Genomic DNA, 25,461 nt, shown 5'->3' with positions numbered 1-25,461 from the left:
GTAAAGGTCACTGTTGTGCTTTCAATAGATGTGAACTGCACCCTGAAAATGGTATGTCTAGTTTGCAGTTGTACAGAAGCTTTTTATTTTGCAAAATGGTTCAAATGGCTGTAAGCAGTATGGGACTTAACGTCTGAGGTATTCAGTCCCCCAGACTTAGAACTACTTAAACCTAACTAACCTAAGGACATCCCTGCCTAAGGGAGGATTCGAACCCGCGACCGTAGCAACAGCACGGTTCCAGACTGAAGTACCTAGAACCGCTTGGCCACAGTGGTCAGCTTTTATTTTGCAAAGAAATTTTTGATAATAAGATGAACTGATGCTGGTACTTGCTGCTGAAACCAGTAGTACTTAGACACAACAAAAGTGTGACTACAAAATTAAGAATAATTTTTCCAAACAATCGAGTATTTTTTCAAAACAACACCACAATAGGGGAAACTTATTTTAAACTAAAGACACAAAAGAAAAAAAAAGAGAAACTGTAAAGATCTTGAGTCTCATAAGACTCTCTTGGGAGGAAAATATAAGATATTTAATTGGTAAACTTGCAAGGCATACTTTTTTATGTTGTATAAACTATGAAACTGTTAGCATCGTCAGCTAAAATTTACTTCTTCTGTCTTAATATACCTTCCTTCACTTACAGCTGCAGTGTGGAGACAGGGGTGAGGGTGGGAGCGGGGATGGGGGCGAGGCACCTGTGAAACAGCAAATTATTCTAAAGAAACTGAAACAAATAATTTGTAACATTGCTGCTGCATATAAAACAAACCTCCAGTTGATAAATTGAAAATACAAATTCCTTAAAAGTTAACTGTACATTTGCCCTAATACAAAGAGATAAGAAGGGTTAATAAACTGAATTGAAGAATGCAAGTTAAGATAGCAATGAAAAAATAATTAGAGGCATGAGATCACCTACTGCAACAGGGAAATGGGAATCAATATGAACCATTACCCAGCTACTGTCAACTGATTCCATGTCTCCATGCACACTGTATAAACCACTGTGGGTTGTACGACAAAGTACATTGTTGTACCACACATTATGGTTTTTCCCCATTCAATGCTCATGTGGATTGTGGGAAGAACGATTCTTTAAATGGTTCTGTGCATGCTGTAATTAATCTTGCCTTCATGGTCCCTATAGAAGTGATACATATGCGGTTATTGTATAATCCCTAAATACCTCACTTAATACAGGTTCTTGAAATTTCATAAGTTGGGTTTTGTCATATATTTGGCGTCTATCTTCACTTGTCTGGCATTTCCAATTTTTAGTAGCTTCTTGATGCTCTCCCATGCATCAAATAAATCTATGATCAATCATGCTACACTATTTTGTATACATTCAATGTCTGCCATTAGCCTTATTTGTTATGGGTCATACTTAAGCAATATTCTAGAATGGGCCACACAAGTATTTTGTAAGCAATGTCCTCTATAGACTGATTACATTTTCCAGTATCTTACCAATGAATTGAAGTCTGCATTCTGCTTTGCCTACAAGTGAGTCTATGTCACCATTTCATTTCATCCAGATATTTGTATGAGTTGACCAATTAAAACTGTGATTATTTGATAATGTAGTCATACAATACTGTCTTTTATTTGTTTTGTGATGTGCTCCAATTTACATTTCTGAAAACTTAAACTCAGTTGCCTATCTTTGGACCAATTTGAAATGTTATGATCTGACTCAAATTTGTGCAGATTTTTTTCAGGCAATAATTCATTATAGACAACTCTATCATCCAGGAAAAGTATGAGGCTCCTTATAATATCGTCTTCCAGAACATTAAGGTACAACATTAATGTAATGGTATAAATTACTATAACTGTATAAATAAGTTTATAAGTGTGTAAAATACATTGAACTATTTGTTACAACAAAACATTGTACTGGTATACTCAGCAAGATGTTAAATCAGCAGATAGCTACATTTTATGTTCAACATTTTGTGTACAGCATATATGCTGGAAAGGATTTATACCCAAATTAAATAAATCTGAAGAAATAGTAGGGTGTCTCTGGAAAAAAATTCCATAAAAACTCATACAGTCCAATTTGCTATTATGTCACTGTTACTGAAATATAATACAAAGTAACTGAATTCGATGAACATTCTCAGAGTGCCATATGCCTCGGAGTGAAATGCACAGTAATGTCAACATTATTTTTCAAGGCTATGTTTGTGAAAATGAATGAAAGCAAACCACACATTTTGTTCTCAATCTGCGGAAGCATTATGCACTGTGAAACACTGTACTGCTGTTCTACATAAAAGCTGTCTCATTGCCAACATCTTTCCCCTGCTGGCTGTTCTACACTTCTCATCACTGATTCAACATGTTGTAAGATATTTTATGCTGTATGACACCACAGTCCAATCTGGTTAGGATAGCATAAAAATAATATATGAATTTCAGTATTGAAACTGGAACAGCAGAACAGCTCTCATCACACTGGATATCAAATCGAGGTTGGATTACAGCCATGGGTACATCATTTCATGCTACTCAACTGTATGTCATATGTCAGAGTTCATCAACTGTAGTGGCTGGCGACTGGTGGCATAGCCATCTCTTGGCATCCAGTGAACAGACGTTCTACACAGGTGACAGATTTGAAGAAAATTCTGGATACGGCAACAGTGGAACACTCTCTGTATCGAGGTAGCTCAGTACAGCTCAGGTGATGTGTAGTCTTGCATTATCTTGTTAAAAGATAACATCATGGAGCCCTTGAGAATAGGGCACAGCGATAGGCCTTAACAAAACACAAATGCAATGGCTGCTGTCCAAATTACTGGCTATGTGAACCAGAGGTTGTGACATGTATCCAGTTGCACCCCATACCATCACATCACATGCTGGACCCGCATGGGAATGACAGGTACAATCTGGCCAGGTCTGTTGGCATCAGAGCCTCCACACACGAGTACATCAATTGTGACGATGTTGCAGAACCGAGACTCATCTGATACGATGACACAGTGCCATTCCTGTGTCTGGCATTGTTGTCAGTTGCACCGCTGTCAGTTCACCTCTATCTAGAGCTGCATTAAGGGCTTGACAGTCTGTGCTGCTCCAGATGCCATCACATTGTCTGTGTGGATACTTGTCTCACTGTATACAAGCCCACTTCCTGACTAAATGTACACAACTTCACTGCAGGATCACGTATGCATGAGCGAACACTTGTCTGCCCTCTCAGGTGCTAGTTGGGTGGCACTACTGAGGCCCTGCAAGGCATTTAGCATGGCCCTCCTGAACCTACCAATTTTATGTTCGCACAAAATGAGATTCTGAGCAATGCAAGCAGCAATATAGTGAAACAATAAACCAGAGTCTCAGCAGACGATGAGCCTGCCACTGCCAAATCTGGAATGCTTATAAACATTTCTCCTTCTTCCATTATGCTTAACACGGTCTTCGTGTAAACAACCAACACTGAAATAGAATTTCTGAATGAGAAACCTGCTCCATAAGCTTTTCTTGCATACAGAATATGCATGGGAGTGCTGAAAAGTAATGCCTCTGAATTTTTTATTCTGTTCTCAATATCGGTCGAGGTATGACACGTCACGCATATTACTTGGTCAACTTTCCCACTTCACTGACTCGTGGCACATCCCCCTCCCGCAAACAGATGGAGTCACAATAGGCAGCCCACTCTGACCAGAGATTGTGAATATGTTTACGGTGCACTTCGAGGAAGAGGCCCTGATGTCATCCAAATGGAAATCCATCTTCTTCTTCTTCTTCTTCTTCTTCTGTTATGTGGATAACACACTTATCATCTGGCCTCATGGAAGAGACAAACTTCTTGACTTCTTTGTACATCTGAACTCCACACGCCACAAAACCAAATTCACTATGGAGACCAAAGAAGAAGGAAGACTACCATTCCTGCACATCATAGTCAGGAGAATAATGGACAGCACCCTGTGCCACAGCGTGTATCTGACTCTATAAAACACATAAACTCAGTTCTCCCTATGGCACTGTGAATAATTTCAATAACTTAAAGTGAGATGAATGTTGCAGCGTACATTTAATTTCCACTTTGGCTTTGCATTCAAGATCAGTCTTACCTGAGAGTGCAACATTACATCTTTGGTTAATTTAATTATATGTTCATTAGATTTTGGTTATAAGGCATGTTTTGCTGCCTAATGTTTCATCTCCAAATGCTGGAAACAATCCATACAGGAAGAGGAGTATGTAAGACATTGGTGGACCAGGTTGGAAGAATCTGTGAATTTCAATACTCTGTAGAAGAGCTCAATCATTTGAAAATAACTTTCAGACCTTGTGGCTATTCTAACAGATATACATAAGGCACTACATTCTAAAATATTTGCATCTTTCACTGAAAAACAAGCAACTAGAGGAAAAGTTCTCTTGCCATTTGTAAAAACAGTCACAGATTGAGACCTCCGAGTGCTATGAAGAGAAGGTATTGACGCAGTGCTTAAACCAAACTGAAGACCACAACAGCAGCCATACTCAAGTAAATTGCTATGCAGTAGTTTCAGTGAATTTGACAATGATGTGGCTGCTTTCATGATGGCCCAGTCATATTGTGGGGTAGGGAATGCCAGTGACAGGGCTGGAATTGTAGGTGACAGATGGATTTTTGGCAAAGCCTTGTATCAATACCTCCTTAATTATTGAGCTGAAAAACTGTAAAAAACATTCATACAGCAAAATCACACAAAAAAATTTTCTATTTCTGCAGGTATTGTGGCTTCTGTTTCTTTTTCATTACAAAAACATATGGATTTAAGTTTATAAAGTCACAACTATGTCACTGTGATTTGTGTAACACACATTCTGGAACATGTTCCAGGAATGTCATGAAACAGACAGCTTTAAATACTTACTGTAGCTCATCTTTCAAGACTTGCATGCCAACAACAACACCATCTATCCAATCTGTTTTTATTTCACTTTCATGTAAAGATTTCTCCACAAAGGATATCATCTGCCATGTGCAAGAGGAAATTCCACACTCACATTTGGGTAATCAAGTGGATTCTGTGTCTTGTCAGAACCAAGTACAATCAACCCAATTTCATCTTTATCACTGGTAAATATCTGGAAACATAATAAATGGTAAAAATAAGTTTTGTTTATAACAAGTTGTATACCAATAAAAATATCACACACAGATACTCTTTATAAAATTATTTAATTGGATAGATAAAAAATCTACTCACCAAGCAGTGGCAGAACACACACATAAAAGACTGTTGTGAAGGCAAGCGTTTGGAGCCAGTGACTCCTTCTTCAGGCTGAAGGGTTGCAGGGGAAGCAAGAAGGGTGAAGGAAAAGGACTGGAGAGGTCTAAGAAAAGGGGTAGATTTTGAGAAAGTTATCCACAACCGTGGGTCATGGGTGACTTACCGTACAGGATGAGAAGGAAAGACTAAATGTTGGGGACTGCATCGGGCAAGATTCGGAAACCTGAGAGCTTAAAGGTGGAAGACAGGGTAATATGCAAGACAGAGATTACTACTAAAACTGTACATGAGTTAATAAGAGTGAGAAGCTAAGTGTATTGTATGCAACAGCTGTGGGAGGGGGCAGTGAAAATAGACGGGAAAGACAATGAAAGATGTAGAAAGCTAAAACGGAGTGAAGCAAAGAGTAATTACAGTGAAGAAAAGCTGAGACAGGAGAAATTAACGTAAATTAAGGCAAGGTGGGTGGTGAGAACCAAGGACACGTTGTAGTGCTAGTTCCCACCTGCGGAGTTCTGAGAAACTGGTGTCTGGCGGAAGAATCCAGGTGGCATGTGTGGTGAAACAAGTGCCGAGGTCACGTATGCCATGTTGTAGAGCATGCTCTGCAACAGGATATTGCGAGTTTCCAGTATATACACTATGCCTATGCCCATTTATCCTAACTGATAATTTGGTGGTAGTCATGCAGATGTAGAAAGCTGAACAGTGTTTACATAATAGCTGGTATATGACATGTGTCGTTTCTATTTTTCGCCTGATCCGCAGTTCTGGTTGACTTTCCCAAAATCTACACCTTTTCCTGGAACTCTCCAGGCCTTTTCCTTTACCCTTCTTCCTTCCCCTTCAACGCTTCTGTCTGGAGGAGCCACAGGCTCCGAAAGCTTGCCAATCACAACAGTCTTTTATGTGTATGTTCTGCTGCCGCTTGGTGAGTAGATTTTTTATCTATTCAATTAAATAATTTTATCAATAATTTATTGTTTATGTTGTTATAGTTACTCTTTATAACCTACTTAAAATACATCACGTACCCTCCTCTCCACAATTCTTCGAACACATAGTTTTGCCTTTTGTAAAAAATCACTGCGTTTCTGTATAACATACTTGGAGTCAAAGTGTCCAACATCTATTACAATTATAAACAGAAGAAAGAAAGTCATTGTATTTATTGGCAGTATTACGCAATCAAATATTTTGAAAGAGTTCCAGTGGTATAAATTTACAATATCTTACAAATAAATATATACGTTTATTCTTTAAATCAGTTCTTAGCAATAACATAATAGTATAAATTGCAGAATCAATATAGCCAATTTTAATGTAATGCCTGCAATACAAATACAAAATAACAGCGGTAAGTTATAACAAATGAGAGAGAGAGAGAGAGAGAGAGAGAGAGAGAGAGAGAGAGAGAGCGAGAGAGAGAGAGAGAGAGAGAGAGAGAGAGAGGCATTTAGACAATGTTTCATTACAGTGTGAAACTTATTAGAATTAAAATGAAGCCATAGTGAATTATTACATTCCAAAAATAATAATTATTCTGTTCTTTCACCCCAAAATAATACTTTCATTAGGTAATATATACTTTTAATTTTAGAAATTTTTACAACAGCTCTGAACTTCACTGCTTCGACGAAATTATTACATGTGTCAATGAATGAGGGTTGATAACACTGCTTCAGTCATTCAATTGTTCGTCATGTGATATTCACAATGTTCTCAATAACTTCTTATGTAAAGTTCTATCATCAAAAAGATAATCTACGTAAGTTTTAAAACTCACGAATCTTTAAACAAAAACTTGAAAATGGGTATGTCAGTATTTTGTAGATTCTATCATTGCTAGATTTACTTTTAAATTTTAAAGTATATGAGCAGATTGAGCGACTTTCCATCCAGAAAATTTGCTGTTGGCAAGACCTCACTACAAAGAAAAATGGTCTTTCCGGAGTCAAATGCTAAAAAAAAAACATAAATACCAGCATTGTAAGTGATACAAACAGGTATTAAGCAACGGGCATAAATATCATTCTGCTTGACGAGAAAAAAACTAGGTAGATGAAAGAGTAAATTGGGTGTTCACTTTTCAGATGAAATCATGTCCCCCATATGTGAAGAAAATAGCCAATATGTAAAGAGAATTACAGATAAAAAGTTTTCTAGAATGAGATTTTCACTCTGCAGCGTAGTGTGCACTGATATGAAACTTCCTGGCAGATTAAAACTGTGTGCTGGACCAAGACTCAAACTTGGTGATCGTAACCCCAGACCTGTGTTGCCGTTTTGGGAGGTAGATCTCGTATCTGGAAAGAGGAGATGACAGTTAGGGTACAATGGGCGAGCAGCTGCCATCAATTTTTGATGGTGCAGAACCCACAATAGTGGAACTGCTGCCTAGTCCAGAGGCACCTGTTACCAGTCTTACCCCACAATAGTGTATCGAATCCAGACATAATGTCGAAGCTGATAAAAAGTCATATGAGAGATTCCTGTAATCTAGGTGTGACTGCACCAATGCTGCATACAGCCGTATCAAAGTAGAGTGGACCACACCGCGGTCGGTGTCGTTGAGGCATAGAAGAGCATTCAGGTGCGACCTACATGTCTGCTTCAGTTGACAAAGACGGGGAAGCCATGTCAACTAGGCATCAAAGACCGGTCCTAAAAAACACAATGACAGAAATGCATAACGTAGGTCATGGCAGCCAAAAAATGGATGCTATGAGTGAAAGCCCAGGATTGTGCTTGGTGTATTGCTCCCTGCATTCTGCCTCCAGCAATAGCCGTCGCGGACGAACAAAAAAGATGGGGACACCATATGTCATGCAGCTGCCGCCAGATCATTGATAGCCACAAAAAGGAGAGCGACACTCAAAACAGAACCTTGTGCAAGCCCCTTCTCCTGCAGGGGGGGATGCTACAGGAGGCACCAACCTGTACCCAAAAAGTGTGACATGGAAGAAAGTTCTGGATAAAAATCAGGAGTGGGCCATGGAGGCCCCACTCCTTTAAGGTGGCAAGGACGTTATGGCACCATGTGGTATCATAAGATATATACGCAGATCAATGAAAACTGCAACAAGGAACTGATGTTGAGCAAAAGCTGTTCAGATAGCACACTTCAAGTGGACTAAATTATCTTCAGTAGAGCGCCCTTGGCGAAAAGCACCCTGGATCGAAGCCAAAGATCCGGGGATTCAAGGACACAATACAGCCTTCGACTAACCATATGTTCAAGTAACTTGCAGGACACTGAGTAAACAATCTGGACGACAGCTGTCCGTTTGAAGAGGCAATTTATCTGATTTCAAAATTGGAATAACGGCATTTTCTCGCTACTGGGAAGAGAATTCTGCATTGCACCAGGGATGGTTAAAGAAAGGCCAGGTACACTGCTGGAAAAATTTGCAACACCAAAAAATAATTAATGTAGAGTAATGAAATACCAGGAATATATTTGTTGAGACAACGTATGTAAAGTGATTAATGTTGCAGGATCAGAGATCAATGTGAGTGTGAGATAAGCCACTGCAAATGTAAATGTAAATGCTGGTATGCTGTTGTATACGTGTCATGTGTCAGTTTGTGGGATGGAGTTCCATGCCTGTTGCACTTGGTTGGCCAATATAAGGACAGTTAATGATGTTTGTGGATGGGTTGAAGCTGTCATCAGATGATGTCCAATATGTGCTCGATTGGAGGTAGAGCTTTACAGAAGTCAAACTGTGTTGTTAAAAAGTTATTCTCTGAATGGTGGTTCACCATTCTAAGTGGATTTAGGTTGAAGTACTATGCAGAGATGAAGAGGCTTACAAAGGCTGGAATAGGCTGGTGAGATGCACCAAAGCAGTAGTTGGATGAAGACCACAACAGCAGACTTCAACTCAGTTTATTGATGGAAATCCAGCTCTTGCCGAAATTAGCTCTCTCTCTCTCTCTCTCTCTCTCTCTCTCTCTCTCTCTCTCTCTCTCTCTCTGACACCCACACGCACACACACACACACACACACACACAAAAACACACACACACACGCACACACATACACACACACACGCACACACACACACACACACACACACACACACACACACACACACACACACACACACACACACACACTCTCTCTTCCTTCTAGCTACCACTCCATCTCTCTTACCAGTGTGTTCGCAAGGTGATGGGACATATGATTCATGCCCGGATGATATGGTGGCTCGAGTCTCACAATTTTTGATGGATGCACAGTGTGGCTTTCAACACGGCATTCTGCAGTTGACCGTCTCATTATTTTGCCTACCCATGTCAAGAATGGTTTTCTGCAGAAATCCCAGACTGTCGCCGTGTTTTTCGATTTGGAGAAGGCCTATGACACCTGCTAGAGAGCTAGTACCCTCCATACTCTTCACATGTGGGGCTTCCGTGGCCACCTACCCTGTTTCCTTCAGACATTTTTAAAAGACCGAGTTTTCGAGGTGCATGAAGGGTCTGCCTTGTTGGACACCTTTATCCAGGAAAATGGTGTGTCTCAGGGTTCCATTCTGAGTGTCATTCTCATTGCTATCGCCATTAACCCTATAATGGCCTGTATCCCACTGGGCATCTCCGGCTCCCTTCTTTTTGACGATATTGCCTTCTATTGCAGTTCTCTATGAACCTGTCTCACTTAGTGGCATCTTCAGCAATGTCTTGATTGTCTTTACTCCTGGAGCATCGACAGTGGCTTTCGCTTTTCCACTGACAAAACTGTCTGTCTGAATCCCACGAACGCTGACTGCAAATTTGTATGTCCGTCTGGTTATTTGACCTGTTGTGCTGCCATTCACAAACAGCATTCCAGGAGGTGTTTTCCTACAGGATAACACTTGCTCACATACTGCTGTTGTAAGCCAACATGCTATACTGTGTCAACATATTGCCTTGGCTTGCTCGATAACCAGCTCTACCTCCAATCGAGCACATATTGGACATCATCTGATGACAGCTTCAACCCATCCACAAACATCATTAACTGTCCTTATATTGGCCAACCAAGTGCAACAGGCATGGAACTCCATCCCACAAACTGACACATGACACGTGTACAACAGCGTACCAGCATTTACATTTACATTTGCAGTGGCTTGTCTCACACTCACATTGATCTCTGATCCTGCAACATTAATCACTTTACATACGTTGTCTCAACAAATATATTCCTGGTATTTCATTACTCTACATTAATTATTTTTTGGTGTTGCAAATTTTTCCAGCAGTGTACCTGGCCTTTCTTTAACCATCCCTGGTGCAATGCAGAATTCTCTTCCCAGTAGCGAGAAAATGCCGTTATTCCAATTTTGAAATCAGATAAATTGCCTCTTCAAACGGACAGCTGTCGTCCAGATTGTTTACTCAGTGTCCTGCAAGTTACTTGAACATATGGTTAGTCGAAGGCTGTATTGTGTCCTTGAATCCCCAGATCTTTGGCTTCGATCCAGGGTGCTTTTCGCCAAGGGCGCTCTACTGAAGATAATTTAGTCCACTTGAAGTGTGCTATCTGAACAGCTTTTGCTCAACATCAGTTCCTTGTTGCAGTTTTCATTGATCTGCGTATATATCTTATGATACCACATGGTGCCATAACGTCCTTGCCACCTTAAAGGAGTGGGGTCTCCATGGCCCACTCCTGATTTTTATCCAGAACTTTCTTCCATGTCACACTTTTTGGGTACAGGTTGGTGCCTCCTGTAGCATCCCCCCCCCTGCAGGAGAAGGGGCTTGCACAAGGTTCTGTTTTGAGTGTCGCTCTCCTTTTTGTGGCTATCAATGATCTGGCGGCAGCTGCATGACATATGGTGTCCCCATCTTTTTTGTTCGTCCGCGATGGCTATTGCTGGAGGCAGAATGCAGGGAGCAATACACCAAGCACAATCCTGGGCTTTCACTCATAGCATCCATTTTTTGGCTGCCATGACCTACGTTATGCATTTCTGTCATTGTGTTTTTTAGGACCGGTCTTTGATGCCTAGTTGACATGGCTTCCCCGTCTTTGTCAACTGAAGCAGACATGTAGGTCGCACCTGAATGCTCTTCTATGCCTCAGCGACACCGACCGCGGTGTGGTCCACTCTACTTTGATATGGCTGTATGCAGCATTGGTGCAGTCACACCTAGATTACAGGAATCTCTCATATGACTTTTTATCAGCTTCGACATTACGTCTGGATTCGATACACTATTGTGGGGTAAGACTGGTAACAGGTGCCTCTGGACTAGGCAGCAGTTCCACTATTGTGGGTTCTGCACCATCAAAAATTGATGGCAGCTGCTCGCCCATTGTACCCTAACTGTCATCTCCTCTTTCCAGATACGAGATCTACCTCCCAAAACGGCAACACAGGTCTGGGGTTACGATCACCAAGTTTGAGTCTTGGTCCAGCACACAGTTTTAATCTGCCAGGAAGTTTCATATCAGTGCACACTATGCTGCAGAGCGAAAATCTCATTCTACCTACTTTTTTTCTCGTCAAGCAGAACGATATTTATGCCCGTTGCTTAATACCTGTTTGTATCACTTACAATTTATGAATTTTTTTTGCATTTAACTCCGGAAAGACCATTTTTATTTGTAGTGAGGCCTTGCCAACAGCAAATTTTCTGGATGGAAAGTCGCTCAATCTGCTCATATACTTTAAAATTTAAAAGTAAATCTAGCAATGCTAGAATGTATACAAAATACTGATATACCCATTTTCAAGTTGTTGTTTAAAGATTCGCGACTTTTAAAACTTACGTAGATTATCTTTTTGTGATGGAACTTTACATAAGAAGTTATTAAGAACATTGCGAATATCACATGACGAACAATTGAATGACTAAAACAGTGTTATCAACCCTCATTCATTGACACATGTAATGAATTCATCGAGGCAGTGAAGTCCAGAGCTGTTGTAAAAATTTCTGAAATTAAAAGTATATATTACCTAATGAAAGTATTATTTTGGGGTGAAAGAACAGAATAATTATTATTTTTGGAGTGTAATAATTCACTATGGCTTCATTTTAATTCTAATAAGTTTCACACTGTAATGAAACATTGTCTAAATGCCTCTCTCTCTCTCTCTCTCTCTCTCTCTCTCTCTCTCTCTCTCTCTCATTTGTTATAACTTACCGCTGTTATTTTGTATTTGTATTGCAGTCATTACATTAAAATTGGCTATATTGATTCTGCAATTTATACTATTATGATATTGCTAAGAATTGATTTAGAGAATAAACGTATATATTTATTTGTAAGATATTGTAAATTTATACCACTGGAACTCTTTCAAAATATTTGATTGCGTAATACTGCCAATAAATACAATGACTTTCTTTCTTCTGTTTATAATTGTAATAGATGTTGGACACTTTGACTCCAAGTATGTTATACAGAAACGCAGTGATTTTTTACAAAAGGCAAAACTATGTGTTCGAAGAATTGTGGAGAGGAGGGTACGTGATGTATTTTAAGTAGGTTATAAAGAGTAACTATAACAACATAAACAATAAATTATTGATAAAATTATTTAATTGAATAGATAAAAAATCTACTCACCAAGCAGCAGCAGAACATACACATAAAAGACTGTTGTGATTGGCAAGCTTTCGGAGCCTGTGGCTCCTCCAGACAGAAGCGTTGAAGGGGAAGGAAGAAGGGTAAAGGAAAAGGCCTGGAGAGTTCCAGGAAAAGGTGTAGATTTTGGGAAAGTCACCCAGAACTGCGGATCAGGCGAAAAATAGAAACGACACATGTCATATACCAGCTATTATGTAAACACTGTTCAGCTTTCTACATCTGCATGACTACCACCAAATTATCAGTTAGGATAAATGGGCATAGGCATAGTGTATATACTGGAAACTTGCAATATCCTGTTGCAGAGCATGCTCTACAACATGGCATACGTGACCTCGGCACTTGTTTCACCACACATGCCACCTGGATTCTTCCGCCAGACACCAGTTTCTCAGAACTCCGCAGGTGGGAACTAGCACTACAACGTGTCCTTGGTTCTCACCACCCACCTCGCCTTAATTTACGTTAATTTCTCCTGTCTCAGCTTTTCTTCACTGTAATTACTCTTTGCTTCACTTCGTTTTAGCTTTCTACATCTTTCATTTTCTTTCCCGTCTATTTTCACTGCCCCCTCCCACAGCTGTTGCATACAATACACTTAGCTTCTCACTCTTATTAACTCATGTACAGTTTTAGTAGTAATCTCTGTCTTGCATATTACCCTGTCTTCCACCTTTAAGCTCTCAGGTTTCCGAATCTTGCCCGATGCAGTCCCCAACATTTAGTCTTTCCTTATCATCCTGTACGGTAAGTCACCCATGACCCACGGTTGTGGGTAACTTTCTCGAAATCTACCCCTTTTCTTAGACCTCTCCAGTCCTTTTCCTTCACCCTTCTTGCTTCCCCTGCAACCCTTCAGCCTGAAGAAGGAGTCACTGGCTCCAAACGCTTGCCTATCACAACAGTCTTTTATGTGTCTGTTCTGCCACTGCTTGGTGAGTAGATTTTTTATTTATCCAATTAAATAATTTTATAAAGAGTATCTGTGTGTGATGTTTTTATTGGTATACAACTTGTTATAAACAAAACTTATTTTTACTATTTAATATGTTTCCAGATATTTACCAGTGGTAAAGATGAAATTGGGTTGATTGTACTTGGTTCTGACAAGACACAGAATCCACTTGATTACCCAAATGTGAGTGTGGAATTTCCTCTTGCACTGCCTACATGGCAGATGATATCCTTTGTGGAGAAATCTTTACATGAAAGTGAAATAAAAACAGATTGGATAGATGGTGTTGTTGTTGGCATGCAAGTCTTGAAAGATGAGCTAGAGTAAGTATTTAAAGCTGTCTGTTTCATGACATTCCTGGAACATGTTCCAGAATGTGTGTTACACAAATCACAGTGACATAGTTGTGACTTTATAAACTTGAATCAATATGTTTTTGTAATGAAAAAGAAACAGAAGCCACAATACCTGCAGAAATAGAAAATTTTTTTGTGTGATTTTGCTGTATGAATGTTTTTTACAGTTTTTCAGCTCAATAATTAAGGAGGTATTGATACAAGGCTTTGCCAAAAATCCATCTGTCACCTACAATTCCAGCCCTGTCACTGGCATTCCCTACCCCACAATATGACTGGGCCACCATGAAAGCAGCCACATCATTGTCAAATTCACTGAAACTACTACATAGCAATTTACTTGAGTATGGCTGCTGTTGTGGTCTTCAGTTTGGTTTAAGCACTGCGTCAATACCTTCTCGTCATAGCACTCGGAGGTCGCGATCTGCGACTGTTTTTACAAATGGCAAGAGAACTTTTCCTCTAGTTGCTTGTTTTTCAGTGAAAGATGCAAATATTTTAGAATGTAGTGCCTTATGTATATCTGTTAGAATAGCCACAAGGTCTGAAAGTTATTTTCAAATGATTGAGCTCTTCTACAGAGTATTGAAATTCACAGATTCTTCCAACCTGGTCCACCAATGTCTTACATACTCCTCTTCCTGTATGGATTGTTTCCAGCATTTGGAGATGAAACATTAGGCAGCAAAACGTGCCTTATAACCAAAATCTAATGAACATATAATTAAATTAACCAAATATGTAATGTTGCACTCTCAGGTAAGACTAATCTTGAATGCAAAGCCAAAGTGGAAATTAAATGTACGCTGCAACATTCATCTCACTTTAAGTTATTGAAATTATTCACAGTGCCATAGGGAGAACTGAGTTTATGTGTTTTATAGAGTCAGATACACGCTGTGGCACAGGGTGCTGTCCGTTATTCTCCTGACTATGATGTGCAGGAATGGTAGTCTTCCTTCTTCTTTGGTCTCCATAGTGAATTTGATTTTGTGGCGTGTGGAGTTCAGATGTACAAAGAAGTCAAGAAGTTTGTCTCTTCCATGAGGCCAGATGACAAGTGTGTTATCCACATAACAGAAGAAGAAGAAAAAGAAGAAGAAGATGGATTTCCATTTGGATGACATCAGGGCCTCTTCCTCGAAGTGCACCGTAAACGTATTCACAATCTCTGGTCAGAGTTGGCTGCCTATTGTGACTCCATCTGTTTGCGGGAGGGGGATGTGCCACGAGTCAGTGAAGTGGGAAAGTTGACCAAGTAATATGCGTGACGTGTCATACCTCGACCGATATTGAGAACAGAATTAAAATTCAGAGGCATTACTTTTCAGCACTCCCATGCATATTCTGTATGCAAGAAAAGCTTATGGAGCAGGTTTCTCATTCAGAAATTCTATTTCAGTGTTGGTTGTTTACACGAAGACCGTGTTAAGCATAATGGAAGAAGGAGAAATGTTTATAAGCATTCCAGATTTGGCAGTGGCAGGCTCATGGTCTGCTGAGACTCTGGTTTATTGTTTCACTATATTGCTGCTTGCATTGCTCAGAATCTCATTTTGTGCGAACATAAAATTGGTAGGTTCAGGAGGGCCATGCTAAATGCCTTGCAGGGCCTCAGTAGTGCCACCCAACTAGCACCTGAGAGGGCAGACAACGCTCATGCATACGTGATCCTGCAGTGAAGTTGTGTACATTTAGTCAGGAAGTGGGCTTGTATACAGTGAGACAAGTATCCACACAGACAATGTGATGGCATCTGGAGCAGCGCAGACTGTCAAGCCCTTAATGCAGCTCTAGAGAGAGGTGAACTGACAGCGGTGCAACTGACAACAATGCCAGACACAGGAATGGCACTGTGTCATCATATCAGATGAGTCTCAGTTCTGCAACATCGTCACAATTGATGTACTTGTGTGTGGAGGCTCTGATGTCAACAGACCTGGCCAGATTGTACCTGTCATTCTCATGCGGGTCCAGCATGTGATGTGATGGTATGGGGTGCAACTGGATACATGTCACAACCTCTGGTTCACATAGCCAGTAATTTGGACAGCAGCCATTGCATTTGTGTTTTGTTAAGGCCTATCGCTGTGCCCTATTCTCAAGGGCTCCGTGATGTTATCTTTTAACAAGATAATGCAAGACTACACATCACCTGAGCTGTACTGAGCTACCTCGATACAGAGAGTGTTCCACTGTTGCCGTATCCAGAATTTTCTTCAAATCTGTCACCTGTGTAGAACGTCTGTTCACTGGATGCCAAGAGATGGCTATGCCACCAGTCGCCAGCCACTACAGTTGATGAACTCTGACATATGACATACAGTTGAGTAGCATGAAATGATGTACCCATGGCTGTAATCCAACCTCGATTTGATATCCAGTGTGATGAGAGCTGTTCTGCTGTTCCAGTTTCAATACTGAAATTCATATATTATTTTTATGCTATCCTAACCAGATTGGACTGTGGTGTCATACAGCATAAAATATCTTACAACATGTTGAATCAGTGATGAGAAGTGTAGAACAGCCAGCAGGGGAAAGATGTTGGCAATGAGACAGCTTTTATGTAGAACAGCAGTACAGTGTTTCACAGTGCATAATGCTTCCGCAGATTGAGAACAAAATGTGTGGTTTGCTTTCATCCATTTTCACAAACAGAGCCATGAAAAATAATGTTGACATTACTGTGCATTTCACTCTGAGGCATATTGCACTCTGAGAATGTTCATCGAATTCAGTTACTTTGTATTATATTTCAGTAACAGTGACATAATAGCAAATTGGACTGTATGAGTTTTTATGGATTTTTTTTCCAGAGACACCCTACCATTTCTTCAGATTTATTTAATTTGGGTATAAATCCTTTCCAGCATATATGCTGTACACAAAATGTTGAACATAAAATGTAGCTATCTGCTGATTTAACATCTTGCTGAGTATACCAGTACAATGTTTTGTTGTAACAAATAGTTCAATGTATTTTACACACTTATAAACTTATTTATACAGTTATAGTAATTTATACCATTACATTAATGTTGTACCTTAATGTTCTGGAAGACGATATTATAAGGAGCCTCATACTTTTCCTGGATGATAGAGTTGTCTATAATGAATTATTGCCTGAAAAAAATCTGCACAAATTTGAGTCAGATCATAACATTTCAAATTGGTCCAAAGATAGGCAACTGAGTTTAAGTTTTCAGAAATGTAAATTGGAGCACATCACAAAACAAATAAAAGACAGTATTGTATGACTACATTATCAAATAATCACAGTTTTAATTGGTCAACTCGTACAAATATCTGGATGAAATGAAATGGTGACATAGACTCACTTGTAGGCAAAGCAGAATGCAGACTTCAGTTCATTGGTAAGATACTGGAAAATGTAATCAGTCTATAGAGGACATTGCTTACAAAAAACTTGTGTGGCCCATTCTAGAATATTGCTTAAGTATGACCCATAACAAATAAGGCTAATGGCAGACATTGAATGTATACAAAATAGTGTAGCATGATTGATCATAGATTTATTTGATGCATGGGAGAGCATCAAGAAGCTACTAAAAATTGGAAATGCCAGACAAGTGAAGATAGACGCCAAATAGATGACAAAACCCAACTTATGAAATTTCAGAAACCTGTATTAAGTGAGGTATTTAGGGATTATACAATAACCGCATATGTATCACTCCTATAGGGACCATGAAGGCAAGATTAATTACAGCATGCACAGAACCATTTAAAGAATCATTCTTCCCACACTCCACATGAGCATTGAATGGGGAAAAACCATAATGTGTGGTACAACAATGTACTTTGTCGTACAACCCACAGTGGTTTATACAGTGTGCATGGAGACATGGAATCAGTTGACAGTAGCTGGGTAATGGTTCATATTGATTCCCATTTCCCTGTTGCAGTAGGTGATCTCATGCCTCTAATTATTTTTTCATTGCTATCTTAACTTGCATTCTTCAATTCAGTTTAATAACCCTTCTTATCTCTTTGTATTAGGGCAAATGTACAGTTAACTTTTAAGGAATTTGTATTTTCAATTTATCAACTGGAGGTTTGTTTCATATGCAGCAGCAATGTTACAAATTATTTGTTTCAGTTTCTTTAGAATAATTTGCTGTTTCACAGGTGCCTTGAAGAAAATAAAAGATATCGAAAGTGTCTTAATGACAACCGATGGCCTCATGTTGACAAGACAGCTGGTTGCCTTGCAGAGGGCAGGGCTTGACGGTCTGAACATCAGCTTAGACACCCTGCAGTCCCAACGCTACAACCAGATCACGAGGAGGAAAGGCTGGGAGCGTGTCATGGCTGGCATAGATCTAGCCTTGCAACTTGAATACGACCCTGTGAAGGTATTACTAGTGCAGCTGTCATCGCATGCAGACTTTCATAAGCAAAAGATATAAATCACCATTTTAAAGCAGTACGCCCTCACCCTCGCCCCCATCACCGCTCCCACCCTCACCCCTGTCTCCACACTGCAGCTGTAAGTGAAGGAAGGTATATTAAGACAGAAGAAGTAAATTTTAGCTGACGATGCTAACAGTTTCATAGTTTATACAACATAAAAAATTATGCCTTGCAAGTTTACCAATTAAATATCTTATATTTTCCTCCCAAGAGAGTCTTATGAGACTCAAGATCTTTACAGTTTCTCTTTTTTTCTTTTGTGTCTTTAGTTTAAAATAAGTTTCCTCTATTGTGGTGTTGTTTTGAAAAAAATACTCGATTGTGTGGAAAAATTATTCTTAATTCTGTAGTCACACTTTTGTTGTGTCTAAGTACTACTGGTTTCAGTAGCAAGTACCAGCATCAGTTCATCTTATTATCAAAAATTTCTTTGCAGAATAAAAGCTGACCACTGTGGCCAAGCGGTTCTAGGCACTTCAGTCCGGAACCGTGCTGCTGCTACGGTCGCGGGTTCGAATTCTGCCTCAGGCAGGGATGTCCTTAGGTTAGTTAGGTTTAAGTAGTTCTAAGTCTGGGGGACTGATGACCTCAGACGTTAAGTCCCAACTGCAAACTAGACATACCATTTTCAGGGTGCAGTTCACATCTATTGAAAGCACAACAGTTACCTTTACTTTTAGTAGATAAGACACCTACTGGGGTAAGTGACTTGATGACTGCACACAAGAAGTTGTCATTTATTCCATATGTAGCTACCATGCAGACTCATATTTTGTATTAGTTTGTCCTTACTCTTCCAAAAGGTTAAACCTTGTCTCTGCAGCCACAGTTTTTTCTCTTCAGCAGTTGTCCTCATCTCCATGTGTGAAGAAAATCCCATTCATTGATCATATTGTTTAAGTAGGATGTTCTCAGTCATCCCCTTGTTTTCTTACCTACGATCTTGCCTTCAGAAATGTTTTTTAAAAGATTATCATCTTCAGTTAAGTGTCCAGTGTATTTTGCTTTGCCCTGGCCTATAACTTTCAGTGGTTCTTTCTTCTCTCCTATTTCCTTTAACTTTTCTGTCAATGCAGCTAGTTCTTGTACTTCTCCTCCAGAACCACATTTCAGCAGGTTTGAGGCGAGCTTCCTTTGGCTTTTCTAATGTACAGATTTTGCATCTGTGTGTCAGAACACTCCACACAAAGGTCTTTACAAATATTTTCTTAATGTGGAAGCTGATATGTTTATTCAGTTGCAGCTTCTTCTTATTTTGGAAGGAACTCTTCACCTGTGCTTTTCTTTTCTTGAATGCCTTGAAATATTGATTGTTTTCTTGCAAAATGCTACTGAGATAGTGAATTTCAGTTCCTTTCTTGAGTTGCTCATTGCCTGTTCTTGTGTCAGTCCTACCTCCACCTCCTTTCTTGTCTGTAGCCATAACTTTTGTCTTCTTTGTATTCATTTTTAGCTTTAGTTTTACCACTTCTTGATTTAAGGCCTGAAACATTTTATTTAGTTCCTACTCTGATTTACTATTGCGATGTCGTCAATCTGCAGTGTATATGCATGCAATTAAGTTTCCATATCGACATCATGCTCCAAAAACCACCTAACTGTGTGTGGCAGGGGGTACGTCTCATGCCACCAACTGATCCCCTCTGCCTTGTTCCACTTCTGTATTATCTCTATCTTCTCAAATTTTCTTTTCGTGATCATTTCGTGAATTGTATATGAGAGAAACTATTATGTTGTCAGACTCTTCTCGGAAACTACTCTCTCGAAATTTGGGTAGTAAATCTTTCCGTGATGCACAACTGCTCTCTTATGCCATCTACCACTGGTGTTGCTGAGCATCTCTGTAATGATCTCACAGTGACTAAATGATCCTGTGACAAAACACTCCACACTTCGTTGGATCTTCTTTCTCTCTTCTGTCAGTCCTACTGGGTAAGGACACAGGGGTAATTTACATTCACTTAAGATTCTTCCTGTGAATCTTAGTCTGGCATCTGCTTTTCTATTGCTGTTTTATGTGGTCATTCCACTTTAAGGTTGCTCTGGATAGTTACTTCTAGATATTTTATGGTAGATTCTGTTTCCAGCAATTTGTCATTAATAGTGTAGTTGTACAGTATTGGATTTCTTTTCCTGTGTGTGTGTGTGTGTGTGTGTGTGTGTGATATGTTACATTTATTTATGTGCAGGGTCAACTGCCAGAGCCTGCACATTCACCAATCCTCTGCAGGTCATTGTGGAAATTGATACTGTCTTCTGTTGTTGCTACTTTCTGATGGACAAATGTAGTATCTGTGAACAATATTAAGGAGCCTCTGACACTTTCTACTGGATCATTTATATACATTGTAAATGTAATGGTCTTATCACATTTCCTTGGAGTATTCCAGAAATTACCTTTTGATTCTTGTCATCTTTTCTTTGTTGTTGTTATTACTTCCTTGATGAACATATTATGGAAGTAAGGTGATAGAAGGCACCCGTCTCTCACTGCCCTTCTGGTTTTCCTTCTTTCATATCCAGTTCAGCACTCTGACTTTTGTATACACTCAACATTAATCATCTGTGCTTTCACTTTGGACATTACTTTAAGGAATGATGATATAATGGTAATCTGTTTATTAAACAATATTTTAACGAAACACTATGCTTTCTGATCATATAGTGGCTTGATGATGGAATTTGATACTGAAATTAGTAATCATTAGACTAAATAAAAGTGAAGCTATAATAAAAGAAAGTAATATTTTGGATCATGTCAGTTGTTGTTCCAAACAACAGCACGTCAGGAATAGGTTCAAATGGCTCTGAGCACTATGCGACTTAACTTCTGAGGTCATAAGTCGCCTAGAACGTAGAACTAATTAAACCTAACTAACCTAAGGACATCACACACATCCATGCCCGAGGCAGGATTCGAACCTGCGAACGTAGCGGTCATTCGGTTCCAGACTGTAGCGCCTAGAACCGCACGGCGACTCCGGCTGTCCAGGAATAGGTACTAAATTATTTGTCCGCTGATGACCTCACAGCTTAGAACACTAAAACACAAATGTTAATTGTTTGTTATGTGCCCTGGTAGAGTTTACAACTGTTTACAGTTCACGATTGGCTGTTGGAGATTGGGCGTTAATCACATAGTGTATTTAGTGCACAGTGCAGAAAAAGGCAGAGTCCAGAAAAGTAAACAAGTGTAAAGGCAAAAGTTTCATGACAAGATGTTGTGTCACCATACTTGGAAGACAATTATAGCCAAAGACAGAAATTTAAAAGAAACTGGCTCATTTGAGCTGCGGAGACCTAGTCGAGGATTCTCAGTAGATAATTGTTAGCACAGTAGAATTTACAAAGAGACAATGTCAGTTCGTGTGAGGGAAGGTTGATTGGTAAGTACCTATCAGCTTTCTCATAAAACTCACAATTTGAAGAATACACATCAAGGAAAAGGTAGAAGTCCAACAGTGTCAAATATAGACAATAATATCGATCATCCAACAGTTTTGCAAAATCCCCAGTTGTACTTACTTTACTTACTTACTTACTAACTTACTCAGATTTGCTGTGTACCATACAAGGAACTGGTTTCCACTAGTTCACTCAATCAGCTGCCACGTTCTCACCTTCCTCCAAGTTTGTGTCCATGCATTGAAGATTCATTGCAAAAGTTCCAAGTGTTAAAAGGTCTTCCTGTACATCTGTATCTGTCCATTGATTTCCACAACAGTGTTGATTTTGGGATTCTTCCACCTTACATGCGTAGAACAAAACCTGCAATCTTCAGTCTTCTTTCAACAATAATTTTGTGCAGGCTGTCTAGACGTCGTATTCTCAACACTTCATCGTTTGTAACTTGGTTGGGTTAACATCTTCAGAATTCGTCTATAGCATTGTTGGTGAAAAATATGGAGACTGTGTGCTGATTTTACTGACGTTTTCCAAGTCTCACACATATAAACGATAAAGGAGTACAGTCAAAGCTTTGTTGACATATTACAGACCTAATTGCCATATGGACTGATTTTCCAGTTCTGCTGGTGATTTCTGCATCTGTGACCTCATTATTACATATAAAGCTACCGAGATATGGAAATCTGTCAACATCTTGTAGTATCTTCTATTGCACTGTAATCGGGGAAGAGATGAGTAATTTCCACTTACTTTGCACATTCTGTTTGCCTTATCTCTATTAATTTTCAGCCCTACACAACAGGGCATTTAATGAGAAAGCAGATAAAAATTAACTTGATGCCTTCCAAGGAGACGGTCTCTACTAAGTCTCTACTCCTTCAAGTCTGACTATGTAAGAGTAGACCAGACATGGTTTAAATTCAGAGAAATAGTATCGACATCAATTAAGAGATATATACCAAATAAATTGAAAGCATATCAAATAAATTAAAAGGATGGTGCACAAAATATGTCAAAACTCAGCTGCAGAAGCAATGAATAAAAGCATGTCGAAGTTTAAAAGAATGCAAAATCTCCAAGATTAGCGATGTTTTACTGAAGCTCGAAACTTAGGGTGGGTTTCAGTGCAAGATGTGTTTAATAGTTCCCATAGTGAAACTTCGTTTTGAAATCTGGAAGAAAATCCAAAGAGGTTCTGGTTGCATGTGTAGTACACCAATGGCAAGACACAACCAATACCTTCACTGCGCAATAGCTGTGGTAATGTTACTGATGACAGTGCTACTAAAGCAGGGTTACTAAACACGGATTTCTGAAATTTCTTCACCAAAGACAACAAAGTAAATATTGCAGTATTCAAATCAAGAACAACTGCAACTGTGAGTAACTTAGTAGTAGCTCTCCTCAGTGTCATAAAGCAGTTATGGTCTTTCAGAGAATGCTGATACAATAGCTCCATTAGAAATCATATATAGCCACTCATTTGATAAAGATCCATACCTAGAGACTGAAAAGTTGCTCAGGTCACACCAATGCTCAAGAAAGAAAAGAGGAGTAATCTACTAAATAACAGACTCATATCACTAATGTTGATTTGCATTAGGATTTTGGGACATATATTGTGTTTGAATATTATGAATTATCTCAAAGATAATGATTCATTGATAAATAGCCAAGATAGATTCAGAAATATCGACCTTTTAAAACACAGCTAGCTCTTTAGTCACACAAAGTAATAAGTGCTGTCGACTGGGGATCTCAAATTGATTCCATATTTGTAGATTTCCAGAAGACTTTTTGAAACAGTTCCTCACAAGCATTTTCTAATCATGTGGCATATTGTCTCAGTTGTGCAACTGGATGTGTGGTTTCCTGTCAGAAAGGTCACAGTTCATAGTAATTGATGGAAAATCGTCAAGTAAAACAGAAGTGATATCTGACATTCCTCAAGGAAGTGTTATAGACCACCTGCTGTTGCCGATCTACATTAAGAATTTAAGAGAGAATCGGAGCAGTCCTCTTAGATGATGCTATCATTTACAGTCTTGCAAATCATTTACTGTCTTGTAAAGTGATCAGATGATCAAAATGAACTGCAAAATGATTTAGGCTACCTATCCATATGATGCAAAAAGTGGTAACTGACCTTAAATAATAAAAATTGTTATGTCATCCGCATGAGTAGTAAAAGGCATCTACTAAATTTTGGTTACATGATAATTCACGCAGATCTAAAGGCTGTGAAGTCTACTGAATACTTAGGAATTACATTTACAAATAACTTAAATTGGAATGCTCATATAGATAATGCGGTGGGAAAGCAAACAAAAGACTGTGATTTAATAGTAAAACATTTAGAAGATTAGGATTACTAAAGAGACTATCTACAACTATACTTGTCTGTCCTCTTTTGGAGTATTCTGCATGGTGTGGGATCCTTACCAGATAGGACTGACAGAGGACATAATTTAAAAGTTCAAAGAAGGGCAGCTCATTTTGTTTTATTGGGAAACAGGAAAGTGCATGCCACAGATATCGCATGTGAATTGGGCTGGCAGTCATTAAAGCAAAAGCATTTTGCTGGAGCAGGTTCTTAAAATTTCAATCATCAACTTTCTCCTCCGAATGTGAAAATATTTTTTTAGAGCCCTCTTATATAGAGAGAAATGATCTTATAATAAAATAAGAGAAATCAGAGCTTGTACGGAAATATTGAAGTGTTTGGTTTTCCTCAAATGCTGTAGGGGAGTGGAATGGTAGATAAATAGGTTGAGAGTGGTTCTCTGAACCCTCTGCCAGCATTTAATTGTGAATTACAGACTAGTCATGCAGATATAGATAATGTAGATAAGCTTTCAATATTGCGCACTGATTCTTTAATGTTATACATTGCTCAAATACTTTCGTGGTGCTTTGGAGTGACCCCTTTAAAATAACACTTTACCAGTCTTCTTAATATGTATTTTGGTAACCAGGTTGATAAGAAGTTAAACAATACTCTCTTATTACTCCCCAGTTTTGGGTTTTATTAATGAACAAAATCGCCACAGTGTTCCATATCAATTACTGGCTGAAGTTTCCTGCTGATGGAACCAATATGATTTTCTGTGTTTCTGAGCATACAGGTTGTGTACGCTGTTTGGAGTCTGGTGTATGCTGAATCAAATGTTTTTATTGTTGTGATCTTCCATCTGAAGATTGGTTTCATGGAGTTGCCCATGCTAGCCTATCCTGTGTGACCCTCTTCACCTCTGCATAACTACTGCAGCGTACAGTAACTTGAACTTGCTTACTGCAGTCAGTTTTTGGTCTCCTACAGTTGTTACCCCCATTATATTCACAGATGACCACATATTGTGGAAATTGCATACTGTAATGTAGGATGCAATAATAACGTATGGAAGGTTTCTGTTGAAAATTACGAATTATTTAGGAATAAAGGAGATGGCTCACCA

The 25,461-nt window shown here is 39.1% G+C and overlaps 1 pseudogene; it reads left to right on the top strand.

The window, feature by feature from the left end:
* Positions 1-12,597: 12,597 nt before the first annotated feature.
* Positions 12,598-25,461, top strand: part of LOC124742264 — a 47,764-nt pseudogene continuing 34,900 nt past the window's right edge.

This window comes from Schistocerca piceifrons, unplaced genomic scaffold (assembly GCF_021461385.2).
Source record: "Schistocerca piceifrons isolate TAMUIC-IGC-003096 unplaced genomic scaffold, iqSchPice1.1 HiC_scaffold_2281, whole genome shotgun sequence".
Lineage (NCBI taxonomy): Eukaryota > Metazoa > Arthropoda > Insecta > Orthoptera > Acrididae > Schistocerca > Schistocerca piceifrons.
Note: the sequence above shows the minus strand (reverse complement) of the source record. Positions and strands in the feature narration are given on the sequence as shown.